General features: G+C 45.3%; 1 long non-coding RNA gene across 1 annotated transcript; it reads right to left on the bottom strand.

Annotated features, from left to right (window-relative positions):
* Positions 1-10,428: 10,428 nt before the first annotated feature.
* LOC108792048 lies at positions 10,429-10,966 on the bottom strand. The gene is made up of 3 exons (XR_001941537.1): positions 10,936-10,966; positions 10,617-10,681; positions 10,429-10,559 (listed from the first exon to the last, which is right to left on the bottom strand). It is a non-coding gene; the product is annotated as an uncharacterized LOC108792048 (long non-coding RNA).
* Positions 10,967-11,295: the final 329 nt, after the last annotated feature.

Below are 11,295 nucleotides of genomic sequence, written 5' to 3' on the forward strand. Positions count from 1 at the left end.
TTAGTGAAATGGGATTTGTAGTTCCACAACAGCTGGAGGACCAGTGTTTGCCCACCCCTTGACTAGATAATGCTGGAGGTCCTCCAGCCATGAAATAAGGGGGACTCTACCTGACTTGCTGCAGCTTCTAATGCACATTGTGAGAAGCTCCCAGTGTGCAGTGACATCAGAGGAAGCAATTTCAGTCCAAGAGAGGAGCCGCTACAACTGTGCAAGACTGAAGGGAAGGTCCTCAGGTTCTCGAATCAGAACTGTCTGTGGCCCAGTCCTTGCTCTGATAGTCTGATAGTCTGGTCTCACGGAAAGATTACGAGGCAACGACAATTAGTGTCAGTGAACAATGTGCAGATCGAACACAGGTAGGCAACACTCCGGGTCAGATTTCTGAGTAAAAGTAAAAAAGAAGTAAACAAACTTCAGAAGTGTGCGAGACATGAGGGCGTGAGGACAGAGGGGATCATTATCTGTGTGCTGGGGCAAGCTCGCACATGCTGTGCTGTACCTGTGAATACTTCAAATATATTCATGTACAGACCGCCATACGCAGAGACCCTGAAAGCTGGAGAATGTATGTTATGTGACCCGACTGCAAATCATCGCTCATATTCTGTTTTGTTATTAATTGGCAACAATTTTTGGGCTTATTTTTATAAATAATAGACCTCTATTTATTGTATGTGCTAATAGGGAGCTCTGTTTACTAGTAACAGATTCTTCAAATACAAAGAGAGAACGCCGTCGCTCCCTCCACATCATAGTTACACTGCTTGGGTTCCATCTGTGACTATCATATACCAATGATCACACAGCTTTGTGAACTGTCAGCTCCATCAGAACCGTCAGCGTTATTATTTGTACTGGTGAACTACCTTACCATACATCAGGGGCAGGCAACCTCGGCAGTACAGCTGTTGCAGAACTACAAGTGCCATGAGGCATTGCAAGCATGACTACCAGAGGCAGAGACATTTTGGCATAAATGTAATTTGGCAACACAATCCCCAAGAACACTCAGTTAGAGGAGTTGGGAGATTCCAGGATGTTGATACTTTTCGGCCCCATTCACACAAGAAAGCGTCTGGCATGTACAGCTCCGTGCTGCGTGCACAGCCGTATTGGGCCGCTCCCGGGAAGGACAGGTGCTGCGTGTGATTAGTACGCAGCCCCTGTCCTTCTCTATGGGAATACGCAGCCGTGCGCTGCCCTACTCTCACCTCAAGTGCAGGTCTGTACAGGTCCGGGTGTCCCGGCTCGGACGCAGATAGGATCCATCCTGTCAGCGCACGAGTACGGACACCCGCACCCACGTGCAGGGCGGGTGAGCATAGGGCGGCGTACGGCCGCATACTCCCACAGAGAAGGACAGGGACTGAGTACTGGAGCACCTGGAGCATTCCCACCTCCAGCCCATGCTCCTCCCCTATTAGCGTGCACAACCACCAGCACCCCCCCTTCCCCAAAGGAAAGTGAAAAGTCTAGGGACGCCCCTGGTGCAGGCCTGTATAAATGGACATGTAGTTTGCACAAATTGCTGAGTGGTCTTCAGCTAGTTCCCTGCTTATCTGTTACCCGACCTGCCTTCTTGTTTCCTGTGAACGACCCGGCTTGCTTCCTGACCTTCCCTCTGGATCTCTGCCTGTCTATTCTGACCTTGGCCTGTTTACTGGATTCTGATGTGAACTGCTCTGATCTGCTATTACTGACCTCAGCTTGTGATTTGGTACTTCGCTACCTGGTTGGTTTGACCTTGACTCTGCTCCTGATTTCACGTTTCACCCCCTAGTAAAACGCTATAATTAATAATAACTAGGGACGAAATGTGTTAGAGGAAGGACATTGTCCACCAAAGTTGCTATAAATCAATATGGATCAGCGTTGTGCAGTCTGGCCTTTTTTAATGGCATCTACAGATGGGTGGAGATGACGCTCCGAATAGTCATAGCACCCGTATCTGGGGTTTGGGAGGCCACCTATTGGTACAGGAGAGCAGAGTCAGCAGGGGACTACTGCAAATAGAGTGGCACTAATGTAGTAATTCCTTTTCTCCGTTTTTGTCAATTTTTGTTTGTCAATAGGGATGAACAGAGTCAGTGTCACAAAATTTTGCCAAAAAAATACAGGATTTGCTAGTGGCGAATTTTCACCAAATTAGAAACCCTCAATATCACCCATTGAGCTGCTTCCGTGAAATTTGCTAGGGAAAAAAAACACGTTTTTTATCTTAGGTAGTTTTTTTAATTTCATTTAGTGATCTTTGTATTTAATTGACCATTATTTGCACACTGTCAAATGGTACCCCAGCAGTAAATATGCGGTACTTACCTCCAATCTGGCACTGCCCCCACAATACTTCTTTTCCACCATCAGATGTCCTTAGTCCTCTAGGGTGATTGATGCCCAGCATAATTCATCCTAAAAGACTGAGGACATGCTGTGAATGCAAGGCATCATGGACCCGTCTACTAAGAAAGCCCTGCGCACACATACAATGATACAGAGAGCAGTACCAATATCATCTCTCTACATAATTGAGGATTACTGAAGAAGATCCCAATTCCCAAGAGGGAGAGGACCCTACACCTCACATGACAAGTCTGAAGACATCTAAGAAAGGTGAGAATGAAAAAATAATAAATACCCACTAGGATGGGGTGGGGAAATTGGCCCAGGAAGTGGGGAGTGGAAGGGGAGGGGGGATTTGGATTTGGGGCCTTGAGGGGGTGAGGGGGAGGTTCGCAGTACTGGAGTCTATGAGAGGGGAGCCTCTCAGTGTTGTCTGGAGCTGACCTTTAAGGTAAACAAGCAGTACATACTTTATAACAGGGGACAAATACTATGGAATCCAGGAGCCAGCCTGCCCAATCCAGGAGCCAGCCTGCCCAATCCAGGAGCCAGTCTGTGCAATCCAGGAAACACTTTGTCCTATCCAGGAGCCAGTCTGTGCAATCCAGGAGCCAGCCTGCCCAATCCATGAGCCAGTCTGTCCAATCCAGGAGACACTTTGTACTATTCAGGAGCCGGTCTGTCCAATCCAGGGAAGACTTTGTCCTATCCAGGAGCCAGTCTGTGCAATCCAGGACCAGCCTGCCCAATGCATGAGCCAGTCTGTCCAATCCAGGAGGCACTTTGTCCTATCCGGGAGCCAGTTTGTGCAATCCAGGAGACACTTTGTACTATCCAGGAGCCAGCCTGTGCAATCCAGGAGCCAGCCTGCCCAATCCATTAACAGTCTGTGCAATCCAGGAGCCAGCTTGCCCAATCCATGAGCCAGTCTGTCCAATCCAGGAGAGACTTTGTCCTATCCAGGAGCCAGCCTGCCCAATCCATGAGCCAGTCTGTCCTATCCAGGAGACACTTTGTCCAATCCAATAGCCAGCCTGTTCAATCCAGGAGCCAGACTGTCCAATCCACGATACACTTTGTCCTATCCAGAAGCCAGTCTGTGCAATCCAGGAGACAGCCTGCCCAATCCAGGAGCCAACCTATCCAATCCAGGAGACACTTTGTCCTATCCAGGAGCCAGTCTGTGCAATCCAGGAGACACATTGTCCCATCCAGGAGCCAGTCTGTGCAATCCAGGAGCCAGCCTGCCTAATCCATTGACAGTCTGTGCACTCTAGGAGCCAGCTTGCACAATCCATGAGCCAGTCTGTCCAATCCAGGAGAGACTTTGTCCTATCCAGGAGCCAGCCTGGCAAATCCCTGAGCCAGTCTGTCCTATCCAGGAGACACTTTGTCCTATCCAGGAGCCAGTCTGTCCAATCCAATAGCCAGCCTGTTCAATCCAGGAGCCAGCCTGTCAAATCCAGGAGATACTTTGTCCTATCCAAGTGCCAGTCTGTCCAATCCAGTAGGGATTTTTAGGAGCCAGCTCCATTGACAACAAACAGAGAAAACCTCAAAAGTTACATGCCATCTGTAATTAAGGAGCATTGGCGACCTGGCTCCTGGAATTTGTCAAGACCTTCTTTATAAAAAATGCATTAACATTTCCACCATTCAAAAGTGAAGATGACAAAATGATTGAACTAGTGAATTCAGGATAATGGTTGTATCTTCCCTGTTAATCAATGAAAGGTATGGCCACATGTGGGCTGCCTAGGGAGTCAATCTCACTCCTCTGCTGCCAATATTCATCTTTCAGCTATGAGAGGCGTCTTTACCACCTCTAAACAATTTCTTTGGTTCATCTCTTATTTGTAGCAATTATCGAAACATGAATAATGAGGATTTCTAGAGTTTTGTTAATTGATACTGTATCATGTCTTCGTATCAATGGTAATTAAGATAAACACATTGCGCCCCTTCATCCCTCTTCCTAAGTACTTATAATTAAATAAAATAGTGCCATACATTTATATTTTTCCATGATGGAGATTCTTATTACGGGGGAAGATAAAAATAAATCATTTCATTAAACCAAAGAGTTAAGTGAAAGGCTCACTCTATTAAATCATTTTGAGTCAATCCGTCTCCATTTGTTGGATGCTTTCTGAATATTCAGCAGATGATTGTTAGAAATGCTAATGAATCACTAGTACTGTATGGGTTTTCTTGGAATAATCTCTTGAGAAAGTTCCGCAATATACAGAAGCTCAAAATAAATTCTGCAGATTCCAGTATAATAATGCACGGTGATCCTACCATGACTGTCTTTGTTCAGGCACTTTACAGTTTGGCTCTGTCCCTTTCTCCCAATTGTAAGCCTTCATTGTCACTCTGCACATTCTGCCAATAGAGGCTACAAGCAGGTAAGTTCAGCTGTTCTCACCATTGGGAAACACAGCAGCCTTGGCTGGAGTGTATGAAGACAGGAAGTGGATATGAAGAGGCTGCAGGAAATTACCAGTACTGAGATGTAGCAGTTGATACTGTAATGTATGGTAACAAAATGCAGTGAGACAGAGATGGCATTATTGGTCCTGATGATTGGTCCTGATGTCACTGCCGCAATACTATCACATAGGGGGCTTATCACGTACCTGGTGGGGAGCCGAGTTGTGAGGAGGCCTCCTTTGCAGCACGAGTTCCACACCCCTGAATGTGGAGACAGGAGGTGGGGAAACTACGGGCAGCACCGGTGCCGGACGATGCAGGACACTGGGCCTGTGCAGGTCCTTGAGGCCCGTCTTCAGTGAGGCAGGAAGCAGGTGCTGATGCGGCTGGAGCATAGCGGAGTCAGGCAAGCCAGGGTCAGCAACAATCGGGCAGCAAGGTACAAAAGGAGAAGGCAAAGGAGAATCCAGGGACAAGCAGAAGTCGGAGGCAGGCGGCAATCAGGCAAGGTCAAGGAATCCGGTCGATGATGATATGGCAACAGGCAAGATACAGGAATACACACTAAAGCTGAAAGACCACTCAGCAAAGATCGTGGGAGTTGGGCCAGATTAAATAGGATCATTCCCAGACAGAGCAAGTCACTTCCTGTGCGCCATGTGCCGTTTGCGCATGCGCAGTAGCTGCCGTTTGCGCATGCGCAGTAGCCGCTGCTTCCCGCAAATGTGGTGAACAGGCCTATGCGCATGCACAGTCGTAACTCTGCCGTTAGGCATGGTCTTACAGGGCTTGCCAGCAACTTACGCTCTGGTTCCCCAGCTATGTCATCATGTACAATGGCGGACCAGTGGTCGCCACTGGTCCTGCATAGTACGTGATGATGCTGGTGAGATTGCATTGTACCTGATGATGTTGGTGAGAGGACATAGTACAAGATCTGAGGTCTGTGAGAGGACATTCTATGTGATTATGATGTTGGTGAGAGAACATTGTATGCGAGGAAGTTGGTAAGATGGCATTGTACGTGATGATGTGGGTAAAACAGCATTGTACAAGGTATAAAGTCAGTGAGAGGACATTGTATGAGGTATGAGGTCTGTGAGACGACATTGTACGAGGTATGCAGTCTGTGAGAGGACATTGTATGAGGTATGAGGTCGGTGAGAGGACATTGTATGTGATAATGTTAGTGAGAGGACATTCTACGAGGTTTGAGGTCTGTGAGAGGACATTGTACGAGGTATGAGGTCTGTGAGAGGACATTGTACGAGGTATGAGGTCTGTGAGAGGACATTGTACGAGGTATGAGGTCGGTGGGAGGACATTGTACGAGGTATGAGGTCTGTGAGAGGACATTGTATGAGGTATGAGGTCGGTGAGAGGACATTTTATGTGACGATGTCCAGTGAGAGGACATTGTACAAGATGATGTTGGTGAGCGGACATTATACGTAATTATGTCGATAAGAGGACATTGTTGAAGATATGAGGTCGGTGGGAGGACATTGCACGTGATTTTGTCAGTGAGAGGACATTGTACGTGGTGATGATGTCGGCAAGAGGACATTGTATGTGATTATGATGTTGGTGAGATTACATTGTACATGATGATATTGGTAAGAGGGCATTGTACATGATGATGTGGGCAAAAGAGTCAGCAATGTAACTGGTCAGAGTCTGGCAAGAAGAGAGGCTTCATGGGACTGATCTTCACTACTGCAACTGGCAGGAAAGGTCACTACAGGACCTTGGAGTAAGCCGAGTTTTACTTACAGGTCTATTCACAAATTCAGCTCACTTTCCAGTTCAGCGATGTTGTCCTAGATTGTTCACTTCTCCTGCCTTCTCCAAACTCCTCACCTTTTTGTGAATAGAGTGCTCCTCTATGGATGCCGAGCAGTGAGCGTTGCTGCCCTAGGACAGGAAGTGAAAGCGTGCATGTTTTCCTACGTTTGGTGCATGTTCACGGAACGCCTAGGTGTGAACGGGGACCAATTGTTGGCTAGGTGTTCCATTATACTAAACATACATAAAACTGAACAGAAGAAATAAGAAGTAACGTGGCTGAATGCATTGACAAGTATGGCGCCTTCTCCAGAAACTGACACAGAGTATGCGACAGTCGGAGGAGGCAAAAGAGGAATTTGTCTGACCGTCCTGACAATTCGTAGAGCAAATTTCTTGCACAATAATCTGCTTTCAGACTTTGCATAATCTCTGAGTGGAATGCGTGAATTGCGTTGCGCAGTGTATTGGCCCTCTTTCACTCTCTTAATAGCATAATCCCCCTCGTAATCCCCCCCTGCTCTACACATCAAAGTAGCTTTGTACAACTTCACATGCTGAATGTTATCGAGCAATTATTTATTTCTCTCATTCCTTTGACGCAGGGCGCTACGTTAAGCTGGGACGTAATAGGTTTACTTGGCAATCCCGGTTCTCCATTGATGGCGAGTTCATACGAGCGGTCGATTAAATGACCCAAAATAAAGAAGGTCTTTTATTCTCAGATAAGTTCCATTATGAGAAAATGAAAAGGCCAGCTCGCCCCCATTTTTATTTTAGCGTTATGTTTCATGCTTATAAATATTAAAATCGTAAACGCTTCAAGGTTTAGGGATAAGCATGCTTTAGACATCGTCTGAATCCAAGAGCCCATAGGAATATGTTGATATTTTTGCTCTATAGTGTTCATTAGATCTCCAAAACATAATTGTGTTAACTAAATGTGCACCCGTCATGGTAGAAAGCTATGGAAGCCTCCACTGATCTCTCCTCCGATCACTGAACCCGGAAGTGATGTGCATTACATCACTTCCGGTGTCACTGCCACAGTCTCAGGCTCCTAGAGCCAGGAGAAGAAGCTGGGGAAGCAGATCTCTGCTTCATCAGCTTCTTTGGAGTCCCTAGGTGACATTAAGGGTCTGAAAGACCCCTGATGTTACCATAAAGAGGACCTGTCACAATACATTTGCTGTTACATAGGGGGTTTGTTAGCCGTCTATGCAATAGCAATAAAACTGAGTGTAAAAAAAATGTAAAAAAATTAAAATAACATAAAAGAAAATATGCACGCACATAGAACACAAACACGCGTCGGATGCACCTACGTGCAAAAACAAAAATTGCGCCACACATGTTATATATATAGTCGCGAGCGTCGGAGTGAGAGCAATAATTCTAGGACCATCAATCACTGTTAGCGCTAAACAGATGAGCCGTAAAAGCGTTTAAAGCATCACCTATGGGAAATTTTGATTATTGTAGTTTTTTGTGATTTCACGGACGCACGCAATTTTAGGGTTTTACATGTTTGGTATCTATTTACCCGGCGTGACCCCGTCTTTTATATTTTACCAAAACATTGGGCATTATATTCTGTTTCTGTGCACTAAATTTCATTTTAGTGTATTTTATCCTAAAAATACTGGTTTGATAAACGTGTGCAAATACCGTGCGACATAAAAAATTGCAACTAGCATCTTTATATTCTACAGGGCCTCCGCTTTCAGAAAATATAGAATTGTTTGGGGGTTTGAAGCTGTTTTCTAGCCAACAATTCTGATTTTATCATGTGTGTGCAAATGTAAGAAATTGCTCCGGTCAGCAAGTGGATAAGGCATGTTTCAAGGACATCCTACCTAAAGACTGAACTTGCTATAGGAGATGGTCAGAGACTGTGAACTTGCTACAGGAGATGGTCAGAGACTGTGAACTTGCTATAGGAGATGGTCAGAGACTGCAGACATGCTATAGGAGATGGTCAGAGACTGCAGACATGCTATAGGAGATGGTCAGAGACGGTGCCCAAGTTAGAGTTGTGGCTGAAAGACTGGAGACATGCTGTATGAGATGGCAAGACTGTGGACATGTTACACAACCCTGCTAGAAGTCACTTTTCTTACAGCCCCTTTACAAATCAATGCATCTCTACCATTAATATCCTTTTGGGGACTGAGGGATACACAAAAAGAATGGAGGAGCAGCAGGTTGGGCACCAGGATATTCGAATCCGAAGATTCAGGGCATCTTCATCTTTTGCTTGCAAGCTTGCAGCCAGGGATGGTGGAACTTTCAGTTTACATATCTCAAGTGACTCAATAAAAAAGGAAGGAAGCATTATGATGTTGGTGAGAGGACAATGTATGTAATGATGTTGATGAGGGACATTATAAAATATATGATGTTGGTGAGAGGACATTGTACAAGATATGAGGACATTGCATGTGATGATGATATTGGTGAGAGTATATTGTATGTTATATGAGGTCAGTGAGAGGACACAATGATGTTGGTGAGAGGACATTGTATGTGATGATGATGTTGGTGAGAGGACATTGTATGTGATGATGATGATGTTGATGAGAGGACATTTTATGTGATTATGATGTTGATGAGAGAACATTGTATGTAATGATGTTGGTAAGAGGGCTTTGTATGTAATGATGTAGGTGAGAGGACATAGTACAAGGTTTGAGGTCTGTGAGAGGACATAATGATGTTGATGATAGGGCATTTTATGTGATGATGTTGGTGAGCGGACTTTGTACTAAATGCTGTCGTGAGAGGACATTGTAAGAGGTATGAGATCGGTGGGAGGATATTATGATGTTGTGAGAGGACATTGTACATGCAATGTCCTCTGCGGATGATGGGCCTGGAGATGGTCACCATGGGTCTGCTTGTGTGTCAGACACAGTGGCCAGGCAGGGTGGTCAGTAATGCAGATTCTGTGATTTTATTAGGCTCAGTGTTACTGAGCTGCACTATGGATGGATTATCTGGTATGGACAGTCCAGCCTCAGTGCCACCCCCCACCCATACGTCTATGAGTGCCACCCTAGATGGGCATCTCAATTGGCTTATATCACAGTACAGCTCTGGGTACTTACACAGCTTGTATTTAAAAATACATTTAATGATGTAATAATATAAATATAGAGCTGCATTAATTTGTGTATTTTATCTATCTGAAGTTCAGTCCTTCTTTAAATGCAATATTGATCCGAGCCCCTCCATTTGCCTTCATGTTTACACACACCGTATAGAATATCTTCACGGAATGTGCAAACAAAACATCACAAATCGTTGTTTCAATAAGAATAAGCATAATGTCTCTGTTCCGCACGGTGCAATTAACAGGAAAAATTTCAAACACCCGCGTGCGTGTAAACAACTCCCAGACGGTAACGTCAGCACTTCCGAAAAGGAATGCAATAGAACAGTAAATATCTGAAAGCGTTTATTTACAACAATCCTTTATTATGATTGTTGGTATAGGAGCTGAAACCGCCAACCTTCCTGTGTACACCGAGATATTAAACCGTATCTCCAGACTAAACATTTTTTTCCCAGCTTAGGATAGATTGGGGAAGAGTTAGAACGGGTCAGCAACCTTTTCCACATTAAGTGTCATGTTCCCCAGCATTAGATAAGTGGCATTCAGTGAACAATAGCACCTTGTAGTCTCTGATTTCAGTTTTTGCACTTTGGATGTACGGCTAATGGCAAGTTAGTAAATTATTAAAATAATTGGTGAGTTTAACTTGTCATTAGCAGCACAGCTATGAGTGCAAAAATCAATGCACTGGTGCACACATAAAAACACGCTCAGCCCCAATGCATGCACTTCAGACCTCAGATCAACCCAATTCCTGCACCTTCACACCTCAGACCAGCCCCAATTCCTGCACATTCACACCTCAGATCATCCCAATTCCTGCACCCCTCAGATCACCACAATTCCTGCACCTGCACCCCTCAGATCACCCCAATTCCTGCACCTTAGATCATCCTAATTCCTGTACATTCAAACCTCAGACCATAACCAATTACTGCACCTTCACACCTCATATCATCCCCAATTCCTGCACCTTTGCACATCAGATCACCCTAATTCCTGCACCTTAGATCATCCCAATTCCTGTACATTCAAACCTCAGACCATAACCAATTACTGCACCTTCACACCTCATATCATCCCCAATTCCTGCACATTCACACCTTAGATCAGCTCAAATCCTGCATCTTCACACCTCATATCATCCCCAATTCCTGAACCTTCACACCTCATATCATCCCCAATTCCTGAACCTTCGCACGTCATATCATCCCCAATTCCTGAACCTTCACACCTCAGATCACCCCCAAATCCTGAACCTTCACACCTCAGATCACCCCCAATTCCTGCAACATCACACCTCAGATCATCCCCAATTCCTGAACCTTCAGACCTCATATCATCCCCAATTCCTGCACCTTCACACCTAATATCATCCCCAATTCCTGCACCTTCACACCTCAGCTCACACCCAATTCCTGAACCTTCACACCTCAGATCACCCCCAATTCATGCACCGTCACACCTCAGATCATCCCCAATTCCTGCACCTAGCTCCAATACATTGAACTTTATGTCTCAGATCAAGCCCAAACCTCAGATCATTTCAAATGCATGCACCCCAGATCAGCCCCCAATTCATAAACTTCAGACCTCAAATCAGCCCCAAACTCTGTACC

Source organism: Nanorana parkeri, unplaced genomic scaffold (assembly GCF_000935625.1).
Source record: "Nanorana parkeri isolate BGI_ZX_2015 unplaced genomic scaffold, ASM93562v1 scaffold593, whole genome shotgun sequence".
In the NCBI taxonomy this organism is placed as follows: domain Eukaryota; kingdom Metazoa; phylum Chordata; class Amphibia; order Anura; family Dicroglossidae; genus Nanorana; species Nanorana parkeri.